Below are 26446 nucleotides of genomic sequence, written 5' to 3'. Positions count from 1 at the left end.
TCTCGTGCCGTGCCTTTATGTTATTTTTTTGCGCCCTGCGCTCATTGGTTTGCAGAACTGTTTGAGCCGTTATTTCCGCTTACTTTGGCCTATTTTATTTCCTTATACCTCTTGCCTCCTACCATTCGGTTAATTTTGTTGAAGGCAAGATTCTTCTCCTCTTTCAGCCGTATTGTATTGCTAATTAGAAAAGATCTTCTAAGGTACTACCTACGCCACCTTATAAACATACAGAGGACAAACACTTGTATATTGTTTGGCCATGTCTCGTATTTCAACAGCACATTATTAGTCTTATTTCTATTTGCATGCTATCTTACATATGTTAAACTTATTCAAAGTTATTCAAACCCTTACAAACTACACCTCTTGGCCCCGATACTTGTCGTATATACGAAGCCATGCCACTGACACGGCGCTTTCGCAGCCACGTACTACGATAAAGGGTGCATTCAAATTGCTCTAGAGTTTCGTCCAGAACACAGAGGTCGTCGCACTGTCTAGCATGCTTAGAGGCATCCACTTCACCCTATGTGAACGTCCGAATCAGGCTCGGCAGTTAAGTGCAATTCCATCCAGCGAAGCTACGAATTTCACTCGTTGTTTCACTACGCAGCGTGGGCAGTGCTTTCGTCTTTCGTGGTCTTTCTTGAATAACTTGCGTCACAGGTTCAGAGATATTGGCAATGTTGGTCGTTAGGCGGCGCGCCCGCGTCTGCTCGCAGCATTTTTCTAACAATGGGGCAACGCTCTGCGCCAACTCGACAGGACATTCCTCCCGTTGGCCGTGGAGGTGTCGAAATGTCCCGCATTGGTGCTGCGTATCAATTTTTCTCGGTTCTACAGCTCGGCTTGGTGGATGTCTGCGGCTGTCGAGATGAGGCATACATTCGCTTTCGCACCAGTTGCGTATTTCTGCCGCGAAAGGAAATTCTGTAGGGATTGTTGTTCTCATGTGAAGTATTGGAGTTCGGATTTGTGCTGTATGCGTTACATTACCCAAATACGGCCTCGTTTGGCCAAAGTTCTTTGTTGTTTTTTTTATAACATGTCAACACCGTGATGCTGCAGATGTTTTGAAATGAATAATACGACTGTTCATTTCTTTTGTGGAGATATCGAGAGAGACGTCGCATTTGCTCAAAAATGGACGATTGAAAATTATGTCCTCTAGCCAAATTAAAAAAAATAATAATAGAGAAGCTCTGGTAAATTGATGGTGAAGATATTTTGTATTCATATTAAATTTCACAGCCCACCCCTCATGTAATGTCCCCAGACCTTTGAGGAATAAATAAATAAATATATTGGTTGCCTCTTATTTTAAGTAATCGAGCAGCCTAATTATTTATTATTTACTTATTGGGGAGCACGGGCACCTGCCTTACCTCATGTTCCCTCGTGCGCTGAGAATGCTTGAACTTCGTCTTCATGGCTCGAAAACTTGTTCCTGACGCTCTATTTTACATCTCATTTACGGGCGTACTGTGTTGTAATTTTTACTCTTCTATATTATTTCCGCGCCTAACGTGCTCGCTGTTTGCCCAAGTATTATCGGTGAGAATTCGCCGCATGGGATGAATGTGATTCCCACTGCGCTCGAACATCCAAAACTTCCGGCTACAAAAGCCTCGTGCCGTCGCACAAGGCCAGCAGGTGAGGGAATCGGCAACTTAAAGACGAAGGATGCATGCAAAGTACATCAAGTAGTTGGGAAATTAGTGTACGTACACGCAGCGATCTCTAAAACAATGGCCTCCGCTTTCTTTTTTCTTTACACCGTGACGTAAACAAGTTCCCAAAGGCTCTAGGCAAATGACGTCAGTGGCTCCTGTCGCAAAAGGCGCGAAATGTGGTAAACAAGGAAGTCGTATGCATAGCCACCTGCATCGCAACCCACAGCATTCTGATTTTGACCTGATAGCGGTAAGGATCTCATTCGGCTGAGAACCCGGCGTCACCGGTGTGACGAGGAAATCTACAATTGGTCATGGGGGCCGGTACGCCACGCGGAAATGAAAGGGATGCAAACATCAGATAAGTGATTATAAAGTGGCAACACGACTCGAGCGATTTTACCCGCGTCGTCGTTACACGCTACCATCGGCGCGTGCTCACACCAGCTGGTTCAAGGGTGGCCTCATTTTGTTTGTAGGAAATAAAAGTAAGGAAAAAAGACGGACAATTTTAGCTGTTGAGGCAAAATGCAAATCAATGTGCGTATTGCGAGTCTGCGTCGTTTTCAGAAGTGTCGTTTTCACCGAGACCTCAAGTCGTCCCATTGGCGGAAACGCCGGAACCGGAAGTCGAACTGATATCCGGTTCCGGTGTTTGCACCGATCGGATGACTTGAGGTGAGGGAGAAAACGACACTTCTGAAAACGACGCAGAATTGGAGGATGGATCGAGGGGCAATTCAGCTTTCAGTTTGGTTGTTCAGTTTCACTTCGAGGCTGTGTGTGTACAACGATAAGCAGGCTTCAAAGCAGGCAAAATGGGCCTAGCCTACAAATCAACCAAGGAAAAAGAATGGCTTCGGGACATGCGTCCGGTGTTCGCGATTTTCCCCTTGTGTTATCTTGTAAGTCCGGAGCACACGGCCGTTTTAAATCACACCCTTTAGCGATATGGCACTCATTTAGCTGGCGTTAATGTGCAACTGTGCGCGAAAAACTTGTGGGAACATTTACAGGTATGACTCGACACCGTTAATGGCTCCCGTTTGCTGGCTTCCCTTACGGATCCTCGTTTGCGTCCCATAACATTGCTATTCGCTCATTCAAAAATATTCTATTTATCCTATCTCGCACATTATATCACACATACTCATTAGCATAGAGCTTTAAAATACCACATTACGCGAAAGACCACCATGCACAGATATAAGTCCCAAGTTTAAACAAACCGAACGAACGTGCCTACGTGAACTAGGGTTAGCATGTCTGAATCGTTATCACGGCTGCTCCGAATGCAAGGGTTCTGGAAAATTGGAGTCCGACCAGTTCAATAGCGAAGCCCGAATTGGCAGCACCTGCCATTCGGCTATTCCATGTGGTCTCGGGTGTCGTGACGTCACGAACCCGACGACAAATAAGTGCACGGTCATGTCACCTGCCAACTACCAGATGCCACAGTCATGCCCTTGATTTTTTGCTCACAGTGCCGCCAACACCGAGGCCGATTTTATTGAAGAACGGGACATTTACCGCTATCGCATTAAAACATGCTCGAGTCTGGGCTAGTGCATTTCTTTCTACAAACTCGAGCGTGCGTGACACCGCAAAAATAAAGATACCCAAAGGCACGTGGGGGTTCGTCGTTGTCCTTGCTGACAAAAGTGTTTTCACAGGAACCCCTAGTTGAGACCAATGATCTATTTGATATAAGAAAAACTTAGTGAAAAGAGGTAGAACCAGCAAGGAATTCCATTTGGCGAGCGACTTTAATGAGCGGGTAGGAATTGCGCACAGAGGCAGCATTATCCTCACGCAGCGACGATCCGGCTAGTGCGGTGGCGAGAACCAGCCGACGCTGTGTAGCAAGAAGGCAAGAAGGGCCCCCGGCCTGATTTCTCTGCGTTGCCTTGCCAGATTGAACTGGCGCCCAGCGCAACTTTATCGCAATGAGCTCTTTCCACGTGTTCGCAGGCTGGCACTAACCTCTTCTTAGCTCATATTTGTTCTTTTAAAGTCGTTTCCGAGTTAAGCGGGTCTTCACAGAGGCCGTCGCAGATTGTTAGACTGTGCAGCTGACGCAAGGATTGAAGGCTTCGCGACGAGGTCGCCGGCCTGCCCCTGGGAACACTCAGGGTTGGGTCATCAAGCTCTCATCAGATTAAGCGCCTTAGCTGCAACGTACGCTGCAGCCGGGCTACTGCCATCCGGGCGCAAACACTTTTACGCGTGCATTCTCGCATATGTTCGCGCTGCTGTTTGTTTGTGCGCTTGCTTGCACACCGCGTATGCGTGGGTATGTTCGCTCATTTCGCCTCAGTGGAAGGACGGGCTCTGAGCAGCTAGTCCGCCTACGTAGCAGCAGAAAATCCCTTGGATCACTCCCTACATCGCGGTCGTTTCTATAAATAGGACGGACGTCGTAATAGTGCATATGTAGCATAGATGAGTCGAGTAATCCCTTTCTCTGCCAACGCATTCGTCGCACTGGTTTCCGTCGAAGCCATATCGATAACGTTTCTTTTGCAACACTAGTTTTTACCTTTCCCTTCCGGAATGGCGTGCCCTGAGGGAAGGATCAAGCAGACTGAACTTTCCTTGGATTGTCCTCCCTTGGATTCCTATAAATTTCTTCCGAAGATTGCTCCCTTTTTTTCTTTTCTTTGTGTACGCGAGCGGCTAACGTAGAAGAGCGCTGCCAATATAGATGCAGGATGAAATATTTTCTCCCTTGACGGCCGGGAGCGGTGCACCTGTTCACCGGGTGATACTGCACGTGGAAAAGAAAGAGGTGGCTTACAGCGTCACAGAGTCTGACATCGGGCTTGCAAAATCGCCGAACGTGCTGAATGAAATGCAGGCATCTCACGCTCGACGCAGCTTTGAAGGCTCCTTTGCGCAGCGATAGCATCACTATCTGTCCGTAACTCTGGCAGCCCCTGCGATGGAAGCATTTTGGAAGGTGTTGCCCGAAGAATTTAGATAAATCGGCGATAGCGGGAAACAGAGAAGATACGGAAGTGCAAAAGAGGCCGTTAGAGCCACGGATAAGGGTATGGTGCGAAGGACGCTGCAGAAAGAATGTTCACTCCGCAAGGTCACATGTCTGGGTTGGCGTGTGAACGAGAAGAAAGGATTAAGTCGAAAGAAAGATCCGAAGACGTCGATAGCACGACTTGGCGCCAGGCGAATTCTATGGCGAGATAGATGACCGGCTGAAAGCGGATGTCTTCGGCTTGCTCAAAAAGACGAAACCAAGGCTGCGACCTTGTCCCAAGCTGATGACGTTATAGCGCCACTGCCACACTAAATAGCCCGTAGAAGGGGTGAGACAATGGGGCGTTGCTACCAGTGTGGATGATCAGCTTGCTTACGTGAGAGCTGAAGCAGGACGTGCATCGTGTTTGCTGCCTTATCAGGCGGCTACGACAAGCATTAGCAACGCTTTTGTAGACGTCGCCACAGCAAAATCAAGCTAAATGCCCTTCATTAAGCCTAGACGTGCACAAAACATACGCAGTAATCGTTTTGAAAGCAGCGGCTTCTCTTCATTGATGATGTGCACTTAGATGTCGCAACCTCGTTGGGGGCCAATGCGAAGGTGTCCTAGTGTCGGGATACCGATGCCTATTAAGGATCCCCAGCGGTTGTAATTACCCCACATGCCTCATTCACTTGACCCATATTCTACAAGGTACTTTTCGTCACCTTAAATTGGCCAATCAGCGAATCAATCAACCCTGAAATCAACCACTCATTTAAGAATCCGAAGCCTCACTGAATAGCTAGCATAAATTATGCGTACAGCGCCACATAAATGCACTCTTCTTACGCGCGAGTCGAAGTCGATACTACAGGACGGACAAGAAATACCAGTCGAAGAACTAGTGAGATATCGCAACTAAAAAAAAAAAAGACACCATGGCCAGTTTCAGGTTAGAGAAGCGCCATGTTGCCAATGCTACTCTTGCCTCTCAGCCAGTGGCCTAACCCGACACTTCATCCCTCTAAACGAAATCAAAGCCGCTGGCCGACGTCTAGTCAACGCCTCGGGTGCGAGACCGGTTATAATAAGCGAAATATTGAAAGTGTTCTCCTGACGCGAGACGATAGCATTTACAACTCTAAAGGCCCGGCGCTCACGCACGTCCCTGATGGAAAGCGTGAGCTAACTTTTCACTTAGACCGCGGCCTCTTCATCTTTTCTTTTTTTTCTTTTTGCGCAATGCTTTCTAGGCGGCACTTCAGCCCCGAGATCGACGTCCGCTGTGCGTCCACGATGCGCAAGTGTTCTCTATTAAAAGCGCGAAAGTCTGCAACTCGATTTAAGGGCAGTGTATAGACGGCACGTAGTGAAGTACATATTGTCGAGGAGACGGAGGTGCTGGTGACCAAGCTTAGCTGTTTGTGTTCTTTTTTCTAATTTCAGTTTATTTAGTCATTACTATACATTTCTGTAGTCCTTGTTGCTTGCTGCTGCTGGGGGATATTTTCTCTTTTTCTTTACGTAGGGCCTTTCACACCGCCAGCTTTTAGCAAAATGAACTCGGCGCGCTCGCATCGCCAGCCTGGCTACAACAAAAATGCGTTGCGTCCATCGGATGCTCCTCTGTCGAGATAACATTCGTAGCGATGAGCTTGTTCCGAAAATTTGTGGCGGGCCGAGTCAGGGGCGCAAGGGGGGGAGGGGGGGGGGGGGGAGTGTCGTGATGGATGACAGGGTCATGTACTCATATGTTTCTGGAGACCGAAGTGAACGTGCAACGGAAAAGATACTAAAGCTTAGCGGAGATCTGCAATAGCACATAGTTTCGACTTCAGTCTGAAAGCACGTATGTAGTCGCACTCTAATTTTCTCACTGTTCTCAAAGATACGAGATATGTCGTCCGCATTCATGATTCGAGAGCAGCCGTGACGTTAAAAAAATAGGTGAACGCTGAAGCGTCGTCCTAAGAGTAGACTCAATAGTGCCATTAGCACCGCCTTTTCAATCCACCTATTTCTGGCATTTCGAGTCTAGTACAGAGTTCGGCAAAATGTTAAACGTTTTAATTATTTCGTGTTTTTTTTAGTGTGGGGGGGGGGGGGGGGGGGGAGACGCAGTACCTGCCTCATTCCTCGGTGGACACCTAAGTTTACAACGAACGGCATAAAATTGAAGTTACACAGGTACACAGACAATGGACTTACCCTTTTATTTCTGTGGTAATCGTCTCAGCCTGGTGTTAACGCCAAATTGGATATGATGCGTCTCCTTGAGGCCCTCCTTTTGTGAAATAACTGCATCATTATCCTTGTTATGTTATTCCCCTGTGATCATTTAAATCTTTACTTGTCTCGCATTATGAACCCAGTCTAAATATAGTGTCAATATTCTGTCTGGTGTCTATTGTGAATGTTCGCACGTGTTGTGTAACCGATCATATTTACACATATAAATAATATCTTTTTACTAAATAAAAACTAACATCACTCGGTTCGTGCCAACTCTAAGCTCGAAACCACAATGCCTTGCGAGGCATTGCTCGACTTCACCGTCTTCGCTTTTCCAACACGTTTAAAAAGAACGTTTAAAATGACTGCACTGTTGTCCTAGGCGTTTCGCACCTGATGTATCAAGTCGCAATAAGCGTGAGTGTGTGTGTGTGTGTGTGTGTGCGTGTGTGCGTGTGTGTGTGTGCGTGTGTGTGTGTGTGTGTGTGTGTGTGTGTGTGTGTGTGTGTGTGTGTGTGTGTGTGTGTGTGTGTGTGTGTGTGTGTGTGTGTGTGTGTGTGTGTGTGTGTGTGTGTGTGTGTGTGTGTGTGTGTGTGTGTGTGTGTGTGTGTGTGTGTGTGTGTGTGTGTGTGTGTGTGTGTGTGTGTGTGTGTGTGTGTGTGTGTGTGTGTGTGAGAGAGAGAGAGAGAGAGCGTCTGACAGAAGTCTGATGTGAGGATGAAGGATATTGCTGCGGCTTTTGGGCTGCACGAATTTATAACATGATACGATGATTCTCTTTTTGGTGCCGCATCAGAACTGTTAGATTTAGATGGCTTGATTAATATGAAATCGTTTTAGTTATAACTACAGACAATGGGCTCAAAATGCATGTTTTGCGTTCGTGTGACCTTTTCACGCGTTGTCGAGCCATCTTCGTTGGAAAATAAGACGCGAAATGGTAGCAGCAGCGGAGTAGTGCCAATGTTTAGCATGCCTGTTCTAAAGTCGATGAAGGTGGACAATGTCTGCCGAGACCTTGCTGCCAATAATGTTTACATTTGTAGTTCAGATCGTGCTGTGTGTTTCATTTGTGTAAATTCTTTATAGCGCAGTCTCACACATGCTTTTCTTTTTTTTTTTTTTCAGATCCTTGCAACACTGCTTAACACGGAATGGTATGAAACTCACTTGTTTCTTTTATTATTATATTTATCGTCTACTGCAATGTCTGTACTACCGAACTATAGCAATGACTGCGCTTCGTAGCGTCATCCCTGGAGGTTCGTAAGACATTGAATGGCCATCCATACAAATCGCTCAGGGAGGAGCGGCATCACCGCGCTCATATTGCTTTTCGAATGTTCAAACTTTTAAAAAAAGGAACTTATGTCCGATATATTTTTGAGCCCTGAGGCTTTACGCGAGACTACGGCGGGCCCAAAGTAAAAGGCATAATGGTTCAAGTAGATTGATAATTATTTAATTGCGGTTATTTACATTCTAATTTCGTTATTGGGGGTACGTTGTACATGAAGATTAGGAGCTCATCCTGGGGAGGTGTATAGCCGACGAAAAAAAAAAAAAAGAGTTTCATAAACAATTGTAATTCGAATTACGAGGCGCGCTGATGTCACCCTTATGGGCGCCTTCACTCCGTTACACAGCGGCGGTATCGGCTTCCGGCGTAAATCGCTCCGTCCGGCACTCTGAGGCCGGATAGCGAGTGAAATAATTAGGCCGCGGTAGAAGTGAAACTAACAACGAACAGCCTCGCGCAAGTCTGGGTTTCAGCGGATGCCGGCACAGTGACGAATATCTGGATGAAAGCGATATGCGTCACACATCGCGCGCTTTCGCTGTGTTTCGGTGTGCCGCTACCTATCAGAATAACACCTGTAGGCCTTATAACTCGCGCTACCATTTGAACAAGCTCCAATTCTGTAAATGTAGCATACTCGCTGAAATAAGAATTATAAACGAAGGGCGTGTGTGTATGAGGGGGGGGGGGGGGGTGCATTTTTTCATTCCTACTTTCTGATGTTAATGTGAGCATAATCATTTGGCGAAAGCTAATTAAATACAAAATAGAAAAAAAAAACTATGGAATGCTCTAGCATCGCCTTAAGAGCAGATGCAAAGCGCCTTTAACGCCGCCTTTTATTAGGCGAATTTTTTCATATTTTTTTATGTTGGTGTTTGGACAAATGAAGGTGCAGTATCTGTCTTACTTCTCAGTGGGCACCTCCACTGATCATAGGTTCATACGTGATCGATTCCAAACCCTTTTGAAAACTAGCCTCCAACTTGACTATAAGATGGATGCTGAATGAAAAACGAAACAGTTAAGACACCTCCTGAGCGCTGCACAAAATAAAAGATGGTTGCTTCATAATTTTGGTACGAAACCAGGCGCGTATTTTCTCCTGGACCATTTTTCAGAATTTGGCTCACAGCGCAAGCGACAGGTTTTTGACCGAACGAGCTGTATACGCTTCTCGTTAAACAACCATGCCACTGTTGGGATCGGAGCCCAATAATTCGGAATTTCGGGTCTGGTGTTCTTACCAAATCAGCTACAGTGGTGGATATTCGACTTCTACTTGCGTGTGCAGTCTCAGTTCAAGTCGAATTTCTTTGCACTCTTGAGAAGTAGAACTCAACAGCACCGTGACCGGAAATATGATGACTCTGCCCGTGCTCAGCTTTCGTAAACGCGTTCATTAAGCCGCCCCGTGAACCTGCGCCACACGACGTACGGGAGCCTTCAGACTTTTAGCTCTGACAAAGACGAAAACAAAAGAAGAAAACGTGTGCAACCACACTTCCCTGTGGAGCAAAAGGGCAAAAGATGACTGGGGCTCATCTGTTCACGAAAGGTCCCATTTGGATTTCTCCGCTCCAGTAGTGCAATTCCTGGAGTATCTCGGTGCTTTCACAGCTCTAAAGAGATGGTACAAACCAAACATGCGAATGTTTGCAGACAGGGCGTTCACCCACATTCGCAGCCTCGTCATCTCAGGTGAATCGGTACTACGCAATTTTTCTGCTTGCCGTTTCCTCTCTCTCTCTCTCTCTCTCTCTCCCCCCCCCCCCCCCCCCCCCCCCCCCCCCCCGGTTTTTTTGCTTATGCTCTGAACAGCCTCCAGTGAACTGTGAACCGCTTACTATTTATTCAGGGGGCGTCTACCGATACGCTCTGCTGAAAAAGACCGCACAATCTAACGAATGACGACCGCACAGAGTTCTTTGAAACCTAGCCCTACTGTTTCTGCGGCCCCGCGCGTTCCGCGCACCCGGTGTGGCGTGCAGTCATGGGCATGCGCCTGCTGCGCAAGACCCCCGCCTGAACTGCGCTCTCTAAAAGCGAGCTGTATTAGCATGGCTTCCTGCGGTGAAATGACGTCACAGATGTCACCGTGATGAATGACAGGAGGAGGCTATTTGAGGAATGATTGACTAGCCGATAGGCACAACGTTCTTCTCGCCATACGTATATTCTCATCGCAGTGACGCCACCTAGTGCGTCACAATCGGTACAAAAAGTAATGCTTCGATCACCTGGCTGACTTATGTCGAACAAGGTAGCACTTGTCTAGCTCAGCACACGTGAGTTCTAACGGCAAAGTTGGGAAGCGCATCAGTGAAAACAGTGAGCGGGTTGCAGAAGCGCCAATAAACTCCAGAACTGCCAGAGTTTGGTTAACATTTACAGTTTTTCCAGAAGATAAAACTCGCGCTGCGCAACACCTTTTCAAAACCACTTAACCAATCCCTTAGATGATGTCTATGCAGCCTAATTAAGACGTCTTTTCGCGGACAAGCGTCGTATAGCAGCCGCTGTACCACTGGGGCTCCTACCGGTACATGTGTAATTAATTTTGGTGAAGTTGGTAAAAATACAGGTGGTAAAACCTAACTATGGAACACATTGAACGCCATCATTTTTGCATCAAGGTCACACGTACAGCGCAGTGTCCCAAGTACACAGGTTAATTTGCCGACGGTTTACCTATGCTATCTCGTCTCAGTTCACCTGGCCAGATTCAGCTGCTGTCTGTTGTAATTGTGGTGCTCCGTGGGGCAGTCAGTGAGGTACTGTAGAATTATTGGTTATGCAGACGTTTAACCTGGATACACACTGAAGGAAAGCAACTTAATCATAACTGCCCATGACACAGAGCTAAGCTATTAAGACTGAGTGGACATGCCGTTTTAAACAGCAAGCTGTGAAGCACACCTTGAAGGCGCTGTGCCCAAATTGGGAGTTAATAATTTTCCTCAATGAACGGGCTTCATAAATGTGGGACATTTCAGTTTTACATGATCGCTGGATAAATCGAACGTGGACAGACTGAGTGGCGTAATAGCCTGGACTCATATGGCTGAGGTTGGCAAAGACTGCAGATATTTAAAGAAACAGAGATAGAAATAAGAATGCAAAGAAGCAGCTACTGCGTCCGCATAATGAGTCATCGAAAGCTAAGTTTTATATTGACTGGCCTCGGGCGGATAATTTTTCATCTGTCTTCGTTGCGTATGCCGGAAGAGGTCAGATAGACTCGAGAGGCGTGGACTGCGCATATGTATGAACTCATAAGTTACCTTCTTGGTCTCTTACAGTTGCACCACCCTGCGCTTCGATAACGCACTCATGCAAGCTCATCACGTACACTATAAACGCCATAGGATATTGTTACTTTTGTTTTTATGTTTGTCTTTTCGCGTTTAGATGTAACCCCTTCTTAAAGCGTGTGTTGTAGGGGCTTTATTTTATTCTAATATTGTTGACTTAAATCGTTAAAACGACTGGTTACGTCACATATTCCCAATTTCAAAAGCAGCGTACTCCATCGCTGTGCAGATTCCTCGTTGCCACGTCCTTAAGGAAAATGAATATGAGCGTATGAGTGGCGAGAGCGGTTGTGAATATAAAACAATATCGCCGACTTGTTCCAAGAACTCTGATCTTCGTAATCGTGCCTAGCTTCGCATTTATTTATTTTTCGTTTCACGTCGTTCGTTGCATTTCATTCTGGTTAAGTATAGATCAAACGTGTGTCTCTGAAACTATGCATTCTGTTATTAGGTTTGACGAAGGCGACCTACGTTCATTACCCAAAAATTGCGCTTGCAATGGGCCGTATTACTAGGAGCTGTTAATCTTATTCGCCCTAACATGCACAGCTAGCTCAAGCTGGTCCTGCATAGACATGTGCGGGGCTCGACAGAATCATGCCTAACATAGTTAGGTCTGCCTGACGTTCAAACGAATCTTATAATAACCTGTACGTATATATCTGTATGCTTGCCAAACCACCCTTATAAACACTTTTCGAGACCTGACTACTGCCAGGCGCCTCTTCAGGGGCGCGCATCGACCGGTTGGCTCCTGCATGGATTCTTTAAAAACGAAAAACTTTTTGGACCCAGATTGCTTTTTTACATACGGAGGACGCACTTGCAAAGCACGGCGTTTTAAATCTTCTCATCTGACGTTTTGTGTGCGGATGAAAATTATGCTGATGAGATTTCAGTCGCGGAACATGAACTGGCTTCTTGTACTTTTTTTATTTTTCTGCTTTTGGCGCCCATTTTTTGCTGTCACACCTTTAGCGAGTCCAAAGCTAGGTAATTTGAATTGTATTGCAAGCAGGGAATGTGCAGCAAAGCGCTAATTCCTATCCTCACAATTATTGAGCCAGCAATACTTGGTTGTTTGGTTTTCAAAAAAACGTTCGGACAAAAAGGTTGAGCTTTTCTTCGGCGCGGCTTTTGTTTTTCATTTCCTAGAAGGAATCCCTGACGTCATGCGAACCTTATCCAGAAATGTTTTCGACGCGAACTTTGTTTAGTTTTGACTAGAGTGAACTGCGCTAGAGCAACAACAGGCGAAAGGTCTGACTGATATCCGGCAGCTCAATCTTCGAAGGACGAAAACATAAACGAACTGTTCTCCCGCGATGAATTCCGTTTTCCTAATTCCTTCACTGACGCCGACCGAAAACTTCCTTGATAATGATCAATGAAAATAAAACTCATCCCGGAAAGTACTCGTGATGAATTTGGAGAGTCAGGCAAACGTAGGAACGTTCCAGCGTCAATCACAAGAAAATGAAGAACGCTTTCCATGGCTTCTTTTACCAGTGCAGTACTGAGTATGAAAATTTCGCATTACCTTAATCTCGTATTGAAAAAAAAAAAAAAAGTTCGCTCGCTGCTTCTCCGTAAGAACCTCCTTGAAGAGGTGCTGACTACGGCAACAGCAATCCACCCGCGGGCTTTTCAATTTGACTTCGGCAGCGAGCTTCGCTTGGGGCTCTCTCTGCTTTATTCGGGATCTTTAATCTGCCCGGCAACAAACTCTGACGCGGTTATACTTCTGAATTCTAGCTGAGCAGCGCCAGATCCAAAGTTTCTTGTGCTTCAAGCCCCTCCTTCCCTTGTCCCCCTTTTTTCATCCGTTTCTCTGGGAAGATTTGTTTCGCACTAGCCGCCTTCTTCCTGAACTCTGATTGCTCTACATGACGCTCCGGAAGTGATCCAAAGTAGTCATGCGATCTTAAGGTAGTACGTGAATAACCGCAAAAAGGTATCGCTCTCTGATGAAATAAAACAAGAAGAGAGAATGCAGACAAGATAGGGCGAAAAGAGGAGAAGTCTACGTGCGTAATCGCGTCTCGTGCGACGGAACAAACGACGCCGTAGCACTAAAGTAGATTACAACAGATCTTGCTCTTGTTGCTCTGTACGGCTGTGGTTTCCGATTTTTCTTTTTTTTTTTTTTTGCTTTTCGTTATTTGTTCCGTGCTCTTGATTTTTTTTTTTTTTTCATTTCGTGCATGAACCGCAGAGATTTTCATTTGCAATATGAGTATACCATGGCGACGCCGCACCCGTCGTTTCCGTAAACTATGTTGGCCGTCAGGACCAGTGGGTTCATTTTTCCCCCTCGCGTCTGTGACTGAGTTGACTCATGCTTTCCCCATTTTTTTTTTTTTTCGTTCTTAGTTTTCTTCCTCTGCCTTCCTTGCTTTTTTATTTTTATTACGGGCGCCTCCAAACCTAACAGCTTCCTCTTCTTTCCCGTCACTTTTCTCTGTGGCTGTTCGGGCAGTCTTTTTTTCTTTCTTTTTTAGATCCCCATTTTCCCCTTTTTCGCGAAGCGCAGAGCTTCCCGTCTGAATTATGCGCCGCGTGCGCCGACAATCGCCCCTATTACACGAGGCCCCCGCGGGCGAGAAACTCCGTCCACAGACTGTGCCGCGTAAACCACGTTAGACTTTTTCTTCTTTATTTTATAGCTCTTCTTCCCTCGTATAACGCTGTGGTACAGGGTTTGGAAGAGAGGCTAAACACTACATGACGTGCCTGCGAAAGAAGGCAACGTCAAAGATTTCACCCACGCTAGGTTGTTAAATACGACTTGATTTAGGGAGAAAATCTGTATGCAGCAGTCGGGAAGAATTATTCCACACATCCTGACACTTCGTTTTTGTTTCTGTTTTTGTTTTTCGTAGGAGCAAGTGTCCTCTTGCAAATAAAAAGTCTGCCGACTACAATCATATGCATAAATTTTGAAGAAACGCGTAATTATAATGAAGTTATATCCAGCAGTTTCTGATAAGATACGAACTATAAAAACCCAGTTTTCACACCTCAGCGTGATAGGTGGTTAAGCTCGCAAAGTAACCTCAGCTGATGTCACTTGGCTGATCCACAAAGATACTCAATTTTCTAAATGTTTAGGTAAACTCTGGACAGAACTGTCTACAGAAGAACGTTGCAGGAACACAGCGGCTGGTCTCGCTTTCTGTTGAGGTACTATATTCTGGAGTTTCGGGCGTTCCCACGTCACAAGAACTTCCCGCATTATTATTTCCTCGCCGCTGCGAAATCTCTCCGTTTTCTCCGTCGTTTGTACACATAGGACCACCTTCATCATCATCATCATCATCATCATCATCATCATCATCATCATCATCATCAGCCTGATTATACCCACTGCAGGGCGAAGGCCTCTCCCATATTTCTCCATTTAACCCGGTTTAACTCCATTTAACTCCATAGGACCACCTTAGGCTCATTTATCTTCGTTAATCTACTTCCCCACAGTCTAAGCTCGCTCCAAACCAGGCTTGGAATTATACAGATCTCCAGTGCCGTATGAAGCCACGAGAATATTAAAGTGTAGATACTCAATGGACGAGGCTTTCTGAAGACAGATTGGGTCTCATCCTTTTCAAATGGGAAGGAAGAGAAGCGATTTGCGAAACGCAGGCTACATATAGCTGAGCTTTGTTGCGTTCTCAGCGCGCGATGTATTGTTGCGCTCATTACATTCCTTTTCCGGCTCTTTACTGCGGGAAGCATTGTGCATTGCTTCCCTCAGAGCGGTTTTCTGTTCACATTTCCTTTCTCAGTGTTCTTCCACAGACTTTCACTTATCTGCGGTTCTGTTCCAAATCCATCGTTCGCATTTCACTTGCGTCTGCTGCCACCTTGTTCCGCCTCACTTCCGCCATTCCGCATTGAGGTCGCTCTTCAATCTTCTTTTGGGCGTCATGTTGATCGAACACACAGTTGTTTTTGACCATTGAGAAAATAAGGAAACAAAACAGACCTTCCAGATTCCTCCGCTCTTCCTTTCTTCAGCCCTTCCCCAAAAGGTGACGGTATGGGTGGGGCTGACGAATTCGTTCGGAAGCCGCAGTCCTTCGAAGACTTCTGATATACTTTCATTTCTCTTTCTGTTCTTCAACCACCGTCGCACGCGAGAGACTTCCTGTTTTTACGCCGCGCCCGTCTATCGTCATTGTTCTCTCCAATATACAGAACAGCAACCTGCAGAGCCGTGTTCTTTCTTTCTTTCTTTCTTTCTTTCGTTCTTTCTTCCTTTCTTTCTTTCTTTCTTTCTTTCTTTCTTTCTTTCTTTCTTTCTTTCTTTCTTTCTTTCTTTCTTTCTTTCTTTCTTCCTTTCTTTCTTTCTTTCTTTCTTTCTTGAAAACTACAAGGACCGGGCTTTCATATCTGCCCCGCCTTCATCTACTGCCCGTTAGAGTGTTAAAGCGCTTTCTTCCTTACAAGCCATGGGTCAGAATGGGAACCGACAGTATCCTCGGACCATCGCACAGCGCCATTTTTTCCCGTCGGGGAGAATTAACACACAGGGTGAAACTTTCAAACAAACGAGCGTGCGCCGTGTTAGCGACCCCTCACGCTGTCGTGTCCTCAGGCACAGCGGACTTTCGGGAAAATTAAGAAGAACGACTCGCACCCCGAGGAGTAGCGTATCTCACGGTTTTATCACTCGCGTCCTGCTACGCTCTCTTTTCCCGGATCTTTCTCTCTTTCTCATAGTGTCCTTTTTTTTTCTTATTTTTGTTTTTCAAAAAATGTTATTTGAGGCACCTCCGTGTTTCCTGCCCGCGGCGAGAATTTATTTCTCAAGTCGAGTGCGGCATTCAGCATTTGATGTGAGCGCGTGGAACACGTGTGCAAGGATCGAATCGCAATGCTCGTTGTTGACTGCTTACACGATTGCTTTTCTCGTACGGGGCAGCGGGGAAGTGGCGCTGGCGGTTTGTACACGTTCCTAAATAGTTAGAGAAAAAAGGAGAAGGCATATCAGTTAGCCATAATACTTCGAACACTTTCCCTACTGCACACATCAATATTGCTTACGTCAAGAAGAAGGGGTGTCATGGCAGAAGCGATTGCTCGCAAAACGCATAAATTATCAGTTGAGAGCAAACCTGAAATTCCTTCGCATTTCTGTCCTAACTCTGAGATCATCATCCACCTTTGGCCGTGAGTTAGGAGGACTGTTTCGTGTCGTTTCTTTCCTATTTTTTCCTTGCTTCATTATCTCTTGTCATTGCTTGCGACAGCCAATAAGCAATGGATGTGGCCGTTTAAAGTATAAAAACGGATACTTCCGAACGGAAAGAGATTGAAAAACAAAAATGATGGGTAGAGGAATATTAAAAATGCTCAGATTGCTATAAATATTTCTTTTTTTTTTACAAATAATTTGTTTTGGCGTGATGCGGACGGTGCAATTGGTGTTAAAGACGTACTGGCCACGTTCAATGCCAACAGTTCAGTGTCATCGCATACGCAGTGAGATAAATCATCAATAGTAAAGAAAGGAGGTTTGTCAGAATCAAATTTAGTCATCAACGCATACTCAAACTGAGCGGACAGAATTGGCTGACGGCCTCTGCGCAACAGCAAAATTACCCTATGCATACAAAATGAGTGCGTAAAGGTTTTATCACGGATTACAAGAGTTGTAATAAAATATATCGCGGTTAGTTTTCCTTTAATAACAATAGAGCTCGTTAACGCGTTCTTGACGTCACTGTTGATATAGTTCCGCTATATATAAGTTAAAGCGCTACACACACCGGCAGCCTTAAAGCTCCTTTATGTTAGGTGATAGAAGCAATTTACTTTCTCTGCAACAAAAAAGCGTTCTAGAAATCGCGAATGCGTAAACTACGTCGTCATCGTCACCTCTTGAACAGTTTGCGCATAATAATGTGTCGATCTATAACTGCCAGTTTATTTCCTTTCTCGAATTACCAGTCAGTGGCAAGATTCATCTCCGAAGCGTTCTCCGTTTTTTCTGATCCGCAGCCTCCGACATGATAAATCGCACCGCGCCTGAACTGGGTACCTTGATAGCGCTGCCCGCGTCCGGATTGCTACGCGCGCCTGTCGGACTTGTATGCAAATGGATCACGCACTCCCTTCGCCGTCATCGCTTAGGAAACCGCGCGCGTAGCCCGCTTCTTCCCCACATCTTCTTACCTTTAACGTGGACCGACCTAGAGCGATGATAAGTGAAAGAGTAAAAGAAACGAAACCGTAGATAGAAAAGGCCGTGTCGTAAATTAATAATGGCACCACATCTGCCCTCTGGGCAAGCAGTGAACGACACGGGTGCATGCGACAAAGGCGGCGCTAACGACAACGCCTATACAGCACCATAGGTGGTTCGAATGCATACACCCGTCCGCCTGCGCGTCGTCTTCTGTGGCTCCGCGAACGTGACTCGCCCCGAGGTGGGCAATTTGTCCGTGTTCTGAGAATGACCTTTGTTACTTTGGTGTTCTTTGTTCTCCATCGTAGTACTCTGGCATTCTTTGTTCTTTGCACCAGCATCTAAAAGCTTTGTTGTTCTCTTTTTATTTTTTTCCCTCGGGAAAAATGGGGCTAGCCTCGCTCTCTGCATTATGCCTTAAGTTATTTTGTGTCCGCTCTTCGTTTTTTTTTTTTTACCCCTTAGTATTGCTTCTTCACGGATGGTAATTTTCTATCACACGCTCATATATGCGTACGAGCGAACACCATAGAGAACTTCTCCCCTAAAGTCTCCATAGAGTCGCTCTAAGGCGCGAGCGGGAACAAGAAACAGTGTCTCCTTGCGGGTCGCGAGTTTGCTGGGAGCTTATTATATATGGATGATAATGAGTGGTGGAAAACTAAACACTGGCACCCCTAAATTACACGTTGTCAGCCCGTGGGCGCTGCGGCATTGTGGTGTTCCTGCTACGCGCAGTGTATTCTTCCCTATTTCCCTTAGCCCCTCCTGCCTTGTTCTGCCTCCTTTGTTCCATGAGATACGCAAGCCCAAGCGCAGCCTGCGTAGCCTATTTAAGGGGGGTGGTGGGGATGTTGTGTGGACTCACACGCTAATACATGTCTTTTCACTGTGCGTTAAGAACAAACAGGCTCCTGCAAATAAGTAGCATAAAGTAACTTGCGCGTCGCGAACCACCAAAATGTCAGCCAGGTTGGCAACTGTGTGTTCAGACGGGCGACATAAGGCGCTCTGCCACCTCTGCACCTACGCTTTCTTAATGTTTAGCTCCGCCTGTTATGAAGACGGCCACTGCACCCCTTTAAGGCAGAAACCTTTGTAGGCTCGTGAGTCTGGGCAGGATGCGTCCGCAGAAGGTATCACACCGTCACTGTCAAGAAACGAATTGATCGATGAGTAAAAGAATGGTTGTATGAGGTAGGAGGTAAAAACATGTCTCTGTGCGCAAATTTTCGTTCATGTGGAGTAATTAATCAATTAGAGCCAAAAAAAAACTATTCGACGTTAAAATTAAAATAGCCAAAGACATCAACATGGTAGGCAGACGTGTAAATAGCCACGGACGTCGAAATTGTGCAAAATGTGCAAAATGCAAAAAAAAAAAAAAAAAAAAACAAAGAAAAAACGTTGTAAAGCTTTAATGTCAGGCCTCGTCATCGCATTGAAACATCGAAAACAGTCGGTCAAAGTAAACGAGGAAAAAAGTAGTAAAAGAGGAAAAACAGTAAAAAAGAAAGACAGCCAAAAGAGAGCAAAGTGGAAAGAATAAAAAAGAAAAAAGAGAGATGGGAGGAAAAAGGGAAGAAAAGGAGAAAAGGGAATCAAATTGGTGAAAAAAGCGGCAATTGAGCTCGAAGAGTCGCAGGAAAGGCTTTGGCTTTACCGCACTTAAGAGAGATTCCAACAAATTTTTGAGTCGCAGACTGATTTTTAAGCGTTGCTACATAACAGGAAAGGTCTCCTTTTCTGCTGCCCGAGAGAAGAGGTCGGCCACTGAAATTCTTCAGGGCATAAAATTATTGATTCAGGCAGTCAGTCAGAAGCTACAAATTTGCATGCTAGAGGTCTACGTGCTCCTGGTGACTGAACAATTATTGTCACCTTCTTAAAAAAGGTGCAGTACGGAGGTACCCTGCCATCATCCGTGAGCGCTAAAGTTTGCTAAATACAAACAAAATGGCGAATATTTGTTTACAAGGAAAGCCAAAGGATCAATTCCGATGTATTTACGAAAGGTTACCTGTTACACCGTGTGGTACACGGATGGATTCTTTAATAGAAGCAGAAGCTACTAGTTGACGGTTCTCGTGGTTATTAGGTAATCGCAGGGGACACTAATGTAGCGGGACGCTATTCTCTAGAAAGCTATCTCATGGGTGCAATGAAGTGTAATTTGAATAATTAAGTGCATGAGAAGCAGACAACAGTCGGAAGCCACTCACTCAGCCGCTACTTCTCACCCACTACCTACTACAGCCGCTTTATCGGAGGAGACAAAGACGCATCTTCCTCCAACACATTCCGTGATATGACCTATTCTACCTCGAAACAACGCAGAGACATCTATCGAAAGGATGCCACCACCAGGACAAGGGTCACCACGTGCAAGAGTAATGCTGTGATGCCTGTCGTTTCCTTTGTACAAGACAGAAGCGCCTGAACTCCCCTCCTACTACTACACTACCTTACGTCGCTCATCTCTCAAGAACGGTGCGTCTGGCGTCTACGCGCCACGCTTTCGCAAGGTGGCCCTGCGTTCTTTTGCGAAACAACCGCTCTTGACGCGAGCGCGCGTGGGCGCCGGTCCACCTGTCTGGACGACGACGCTTATACGTCAAGCCAAGCCTTTCTACAATGCAGGCGCACCGATTCGTCTCACCCCGCAGCGACGTTTATAACTTACACATGCTCGCACATGGCGCTCGCTACAATTGCGTCACATACACGGCCGGCAAGCGACCAAGCCAAACATTTCACCCTACGAACGTCGAGACACCCCATTCCGTGGGGATTTCCGTCGGATGCCTTGCCGATGCCTCGGTGTGGCACCGAGAATAGAAGAAGGGGGGAGAGTGATCAAACAAGAGAGCAAGGCACGGAGGAGGAGGAAGAGAGAGGCGTAAAGGCTTTGATCGCTGGACAAAAGGAGTCATCCCTCGATGGGGCCTCGGCCGTCAGCGCTCCCGCGACCTTCACCGGGGGTCCTGACAGGCTGACGTAGCGAGTTTTTGAGAACAATCGCACCGCGCGCTTCACGGTTGCCGGTCACGAGGCGCGGCAGTTGTGGTGCGATTGCGAAGATGCCCTTGATGGCTGCTTCTCTTCGTATTTTTAATTTTTGTTCATTGAAGCGACTCGCAATATTTGTTCGATGTCTTCAGGACGAGACATGTAGGTTGAAGGGTCTTGACGCCGGATTTCGTCCGAACCTGTCGTTTATTTTTTAGTTACTTTTTCGTTCCTGCTGGTACAGGGCCAGCTATAGTGGCTGGATCAACGGCCTGTACACCTGCATGGTCTGGTACGGCGAGGTTTTTTTTTTTCGTTCGCTCTGGCGTGATCATGTTCTCGTGATCATGCTTTAATTCTTCTCATCATGTGGTGAGATCTCTTCTTTTTCTAAATCTTAAACTACAGATTTACCTTTGCCTTTGAGATGTCAGATCCTCTTCGCTTCGTGAATGAATGAATGAATGAATGAATGAATGAATGAATGAATGAATGAATGAATGAATGAATGAATGAATGAATGAATGAATGAATGACATACAGGGTTAAACCGGGACTTTGGGAAGGGCGAAGATATGTTGGAGATCAAGGTCATACGACTCCAGTTTTTATACTCTTGTGGCTGTCTTCTTCATTAGGTGACGCGGCGCGAAGATGCATGCATTCAAAATTTTAACCACATTTTATTTCTAAATTATTCTGGATATTGAAATCAGCCGAAATTGTAATTTTAGCCCCAGCTAAAAAAATAAAGTGGTTTGAGATATTGTAGAATCAAAAAAAGGCGGATAAAGAAACCCAGGAGGCCGGTGACTACTCCCCTCTGTGAACACTGCAGCCTCTGTAATGTTTCCTGCGAATTATAATCAAATTCTAAAACCACCAAATTTTATTGGGCCTTTATTCACTGCACTATCATTCTCTATCAATCTCTAAACTTCGTCGTCCTCACCAAAGAGAGGTCTTAAGAGGCGAAAAATGAAGTGTATGGCGGCATCTAAAAGTGTTTCATTTCTTTTTCGTTTTCTTTGGACAATGAAATTTGGGGTGGTACTAAAGTATTTCGTAGGTAGAACAGGCACCTGAAGCCGAAAAGGCCGCATATTTCAGATAAATGGGCGTTTTAGGCACTGATTTTACCAGCCTTCCATGATAGCATTTTCTTGCTCTTCTCTTATTTCGTTTTCTTTTTCTCTTTGCAAGGAAAGAAATTGGCTTTCAGAAGGTCTCGTGCTGTTCTGCAGGTATCTGGGATATAAACTGACACGTAGTACCAGCGAAGGAAGGTTCGCAAATTAAATGGACAGATACATTTGCGTGTTTGACTATATTTTTAAGCTTTAGAGTTTGTTTTTTGAATGCCAATCCTATTGGCCTTGATAATTCGTAGATCTCTAGATAACATTTACCTTGCTTTTATTGCTCTTTCGCACATTTACGTAAATCGGCAAACCGGGCTCTCATAATTCGCCTCCTTCGTCGGTCGTAAAACTGCCTTTTTCGGCTTCTGTCTCACTTTGACAGCCAAATTCGGCGTCTCACAGAGGTCCTCCGTTCCCTGTCAGTCACTTAACTTGATGCGCTTCCGTCTCGACTTCCTCAATCACCTCCGGGTAAGCCGCAAACTCTGCCATTTCCCTCCTCTCTTCTCGGAACTCATCATGGCCTTCTCCCGGCCAGGCCGCCCGGAAAGCAATCAGCTTAACGGCTATATGCGAGTACGATCACACAAAGTGCCCTAACCTGCTGAACCCTCTTCTTATATATTACAGCCACGTCGGTCATTTCAAACAGCGCTAAGTAGTCTAATATATTGCGTCCTGGTCGCATCAACCTGTACTTTCTCAATGGTAGCCTCCCCGTGCTTCGAATCTCTTCCCGCTTTAGAACGGACCGGACATTCCGGAACTGACGCCGACGAAGAGCAGATGGAGCCAAACTATGTTTAAGAGGGCAGCTGCGCAATGTGCAAGGAGGCTGCTCCTGTAGTACTGTTCCCTGGAAATCATCGGGCATATTTTCATCGTCATGCACGGGCTCGGTGCTATCTATACGAGGACAATTTCTTTCTCTTCGCCCTTGCGTTTTTTTTTTTTTTTTGTATCATTGTACTGTTATATTTGCTTCGTGGTGCCTCTGCCGGCAAATCACCCAGTTAGACACTTCGCCTGCACATCTCTCGAATCCAGATGGTCTCAATCGTGAGCTTCGTCAAATCTCGTCAGCGTGTCGCGTGGAGGGCCCTCTCCTTTTAATGTTATAGGTAGCCCGGAGGCGCAACCATCAAGGGAATTGAAAGTAAACAGCTTTACGGCTCCCATTGCTTTAAAGATATATAAATAAAGTCACGCCTCTTTTTGCTTTAACCATGAACATTGCAGGATGGCGTGTGGTAGCAGTGGTATAATGTAATCGCGCTGTATCTTTATATTTCTTGCCCTGAATCTCTTGAATCGTTGACTGGCAGCACACTGGATAACCAATCACTCTTTCTTCGCATGGTAGCGGTTTCTTCCAGTATAAACTGTTCATTCATGGCTCGTGGGCCTTCAGAGCGCAATCGAATCCTGTCCTTGGCGGATCTATATCGATGGTAAACAAGTGTGAAACAAACAGACCCCTTACTGTGCAACACAAGTACATGTTACGAGATCTCTGGTGTTCGAAATCAATCTGTAGCCACTCTTCACTACACTATATGGTAGGCTATCATTACCCTCGAAGCAAATCTCGAGACGTTTACCTCTGCATACGTATATGTGCCAGTTATGCCGCCTCTTAGCGCAACCTACAACGCTTGCAAAAACGTTGCGATGCTCTGGTACTGCACACAATGGGGCGTAATCGATACCAAGCTGTACTGAGCGCATTCTCAACAGTTACGAGTTTGAAAACCGACCTGTGCGCCGATATTTCGGTGCACCATCATTTGCACGATTCTCATAAACCATCCACACTTGGCAAGCTGAAGGTAACCTTGCAGTATATTTGTATAAGCATTTATAAGTCGGCGCAAGTTAATACAGCATTTGTGGAGAGCTCCCGTTTACTGACCCACAGATTTGGCATAAGCTTCCCCTCAGTGCTATTAAAATGGAGCTCACTGTCTTTGAAGTGGCTCTTGCTGACACTTGTAAGCTTCGACCCAGTGCTCCATGACCAGAAAAACAAGTCGACGGAAAGGAAGAAGGGGGGTGAGAAATGTCAGGGCAATTCAGAATGTGAACCAGCTGCGCCAGTGACAAATATGGGAAGTTGAATGGACCGCCTGTCACGAACTGCTGTGTGGATGGTTTAACAGCAGCCTAATAAAAATGCGCCTATTAGCAGCGTTTCGACGTCTTTATCGTTGCTGTGTGTGGAACGCATTCAATAAGCTTACATATGAGAGAATTGACGAGTATGCTGGCTACATCTTGCGTCTGAATATCCAAGTTTTGAAACGGATCAGTGATTTACCTATTGGTGACTGAAGACACCAAAGAAAAAGAAACTCAGTTTTTACTGACAGCGCTATTTCAAGTGCATATTCAGACTAAAAACCTGTGAAGGTGACACACGCAGAACCCGCCGGGGTAGCCCGATGATTTGCTCTACTGGGCCCAAGGTCCCATGCTCGAACCTGGATTGCGACGGCCGCATCGTTACCGTGACAAAAAACAACCGAGTATCACGGTTGTTTAATTTGCGATAAGTGTTTGCAGTGCGATAGCTCTAGAAGCGTTTGATGCGTTTACATCGGGTTTTGAGTCATTCTTTCACGCTTATGCCTGCAGAACCCTACAAGTCTTTCTTCATGCAATCAGGTGGTTCGATGCTTCCATGCCGCCGTCTAGAGTTGGTGATGTACACGCAATAACACACGCATTAAAAAGTACATTGTCACTTCCGGTCTGGTGATTTCGCTTATCTTCAGCCAATGGGGGAAATTTATGACAAATAGCGCATGTTTTTTTCTTTCGATACATCTTCTGGTGCTCTTGCATTGAGGTGCTATGCGCAGTATCAGTGGACGTTAAAGATCACCGCAGGACGTAAATTACCCAGAATCATTCGATGCATCTAAATATCATTTTGCTCCTTTGAAATGTTAAAGTGTACGTGACAAGAGCGACGCTGAATGGCGATTCGTACACGGGGTCCACCTTGCTGACCTTCAGATCTATGGGTTGGGGAGTTCTCATACATCGTAGGCGGTCTTTCCTAGGCCACCTCTTGTGTTAATCTTCTTTCTTTATTGGAACCACAATCTCCTTCTTAGCCTCAGCCCATGGGACGAATAAGCGGGTGAAAAAAAAGAAAAAAGATCAAGAATAGGATCGTGATAAAAGAAGCAGCCCTTTTGCGACGTCGCTGCCGTTGCAGTCGCCGTCCAGTAGTAGGCACGCGAAGCATTCCCCCGTTTCTCCTATAGCGCAGCGAGCCAGGGCGCCTAGAGCCAGCTAGCGAGATTCCCGAAGTGGAAACCACAGGGAAAGGCATTAGAAGCACTAAGGGCCCGGGGGCTCATTTATCGAACGACAAGCGCGTGTGGCCCTGGAAACGCACGAAAAGGGGCAGCTTGGGAGGAAGCCAGGGGACGACAGGAGGAGGGAGTGGAGAATGGAGGCGGCCGATGTTTCGTGGTCAAACTCGCTCAACAGTGCGTGAGTCTTGCGCCACGCGACAAGCGTGCCCCGGTAGAATCAATCGTGTGTTTTCGCGGGGCGGCTAGAAAAAGACGACCGCGGATTTGTGTGTGTGTGTGTGTTTATGTCAATGCACTTTTTCTACGCTTCGAATCTTGTCTCGCGTATGTTTGTTTCGTATTTTTTACTTGTATTTATTTTATCGGCTTTCAGAGATTTCTTTCTTCACCTGTGCTTTGCCTACGCACGCCCCCATGGCGCCCTGCATTAGGCTGTAAGGCGTACTTATTTGTTTCATCCTTTTAGTGTGCATTTCCTGCGCTTCCGTTGCTAGCACTTGCTTTTTCCATTTCAGTTTCTATGCTTTGCCGGCAGCTGGAGCAGGGCTTCAGGCAGTGGAGCTGTGCATTTGGAATAAATGGGGCTCACCGTTAAGAAGCAGTGGGAAGGGGAGTCCGGTGAAAGGGTGGACGCCGTACGTCAGAAGCAGTAAAATTTGCGAGAGAACCTCCGAGCACAACCGGGACGACAATGGCACACTGGCCGTTATCTCGTCGCCTCATTCGTCGCCGAGTCCATTTTTGTTGTTTATTCCGCCGTATGAACAACACGCAAGTACCACGCATTCGACCGAGATTCCCATTCATTGCCTGACGTGACCTTTCGTCTTCGTCTACGGGTGTGTCTTGGCGATAATCTCCGTTGTCTGGGCCGACGGATGAGCTTCCAATTTTTGCTTTATTATTTGTTCCCCTGGCACCTTTCGTTTCTTTCTCCTCCTCTCCTTGCAATTGATATACCCCTTCCTTCATCCTTTATTTGCTTCTTTATTGCGCAAACATCTCTTTATCCCGCACATGGTTTGTGTCTTCTTTCCGTAGCCGTCTCCAGCACGTGCGAAGTGCTTTCGGGCACAGGCCACCAGTGCGATTAACGCACTCACGTCGAGCTCATTAGCATTAGATATGCGTGAAACTGTGCCGCAGCACTTGCGCTAATTACGGAGGCAAACGTTATCGCGCCGCAATCCTCGCTGAAGCCTACCGTAAAGGACATAGAAGCTCTAGTACGGCACGGACACGTACATCAGTTATCAAGAAGCGCCTAAGACTTG

The 26446-nt window shown here is 46.1% G+C and overlaps 1 protein-coding gene across 9 annotated transcripts in view; it reads left to right on the top strand.

The window, feature by feature from the left end:
• Positions 1 to 26446, top strand: part of LOC146190336 (dopamine receptor 1-like) — a 389794-nt gene that overhangs the window by 294637 nt on the left and 68711 nt on the right. For 7 of the 9 annotated variants that reach the window (XM_084600807.1, XM_084600805.1, XM_084600806.1 and 4 more), the window contains one exon: positions 8017 to 8045. The exons of the other annotated variants lie outside the window; for them this stretch is intronic. The gene's annotated coding sequence lies outside the window, so the exon portion shown is untranslated. The remainder of the gene's footprint in view (positions 1 to 8016; positions 8046 to 26446) is intronic. 9 annotated transcript variants of the gene reach the window in all.

The sequence above is a fragment of the Amblyomma maculatum genome, chromosome 4 (genome assembly GCF_055883805.1).
Source record: "Amblyomma maculatum isolate TAMU_Amacu chromosome 4, ASM5588380v1, whole genome shotgun sequence".
Taxonomy (NCBI): Eukaryota; Metazoa; Arthropoda; class Arachnida; order Ixodida; family Ixodidae; genus Amblyomma; species Amblyomma maculatum.
The sequence above is the reverse complement of the archived record's forward strand: the minus strand, read 5'-3'. Positions and strand labels throughout refer to the sequence as shown.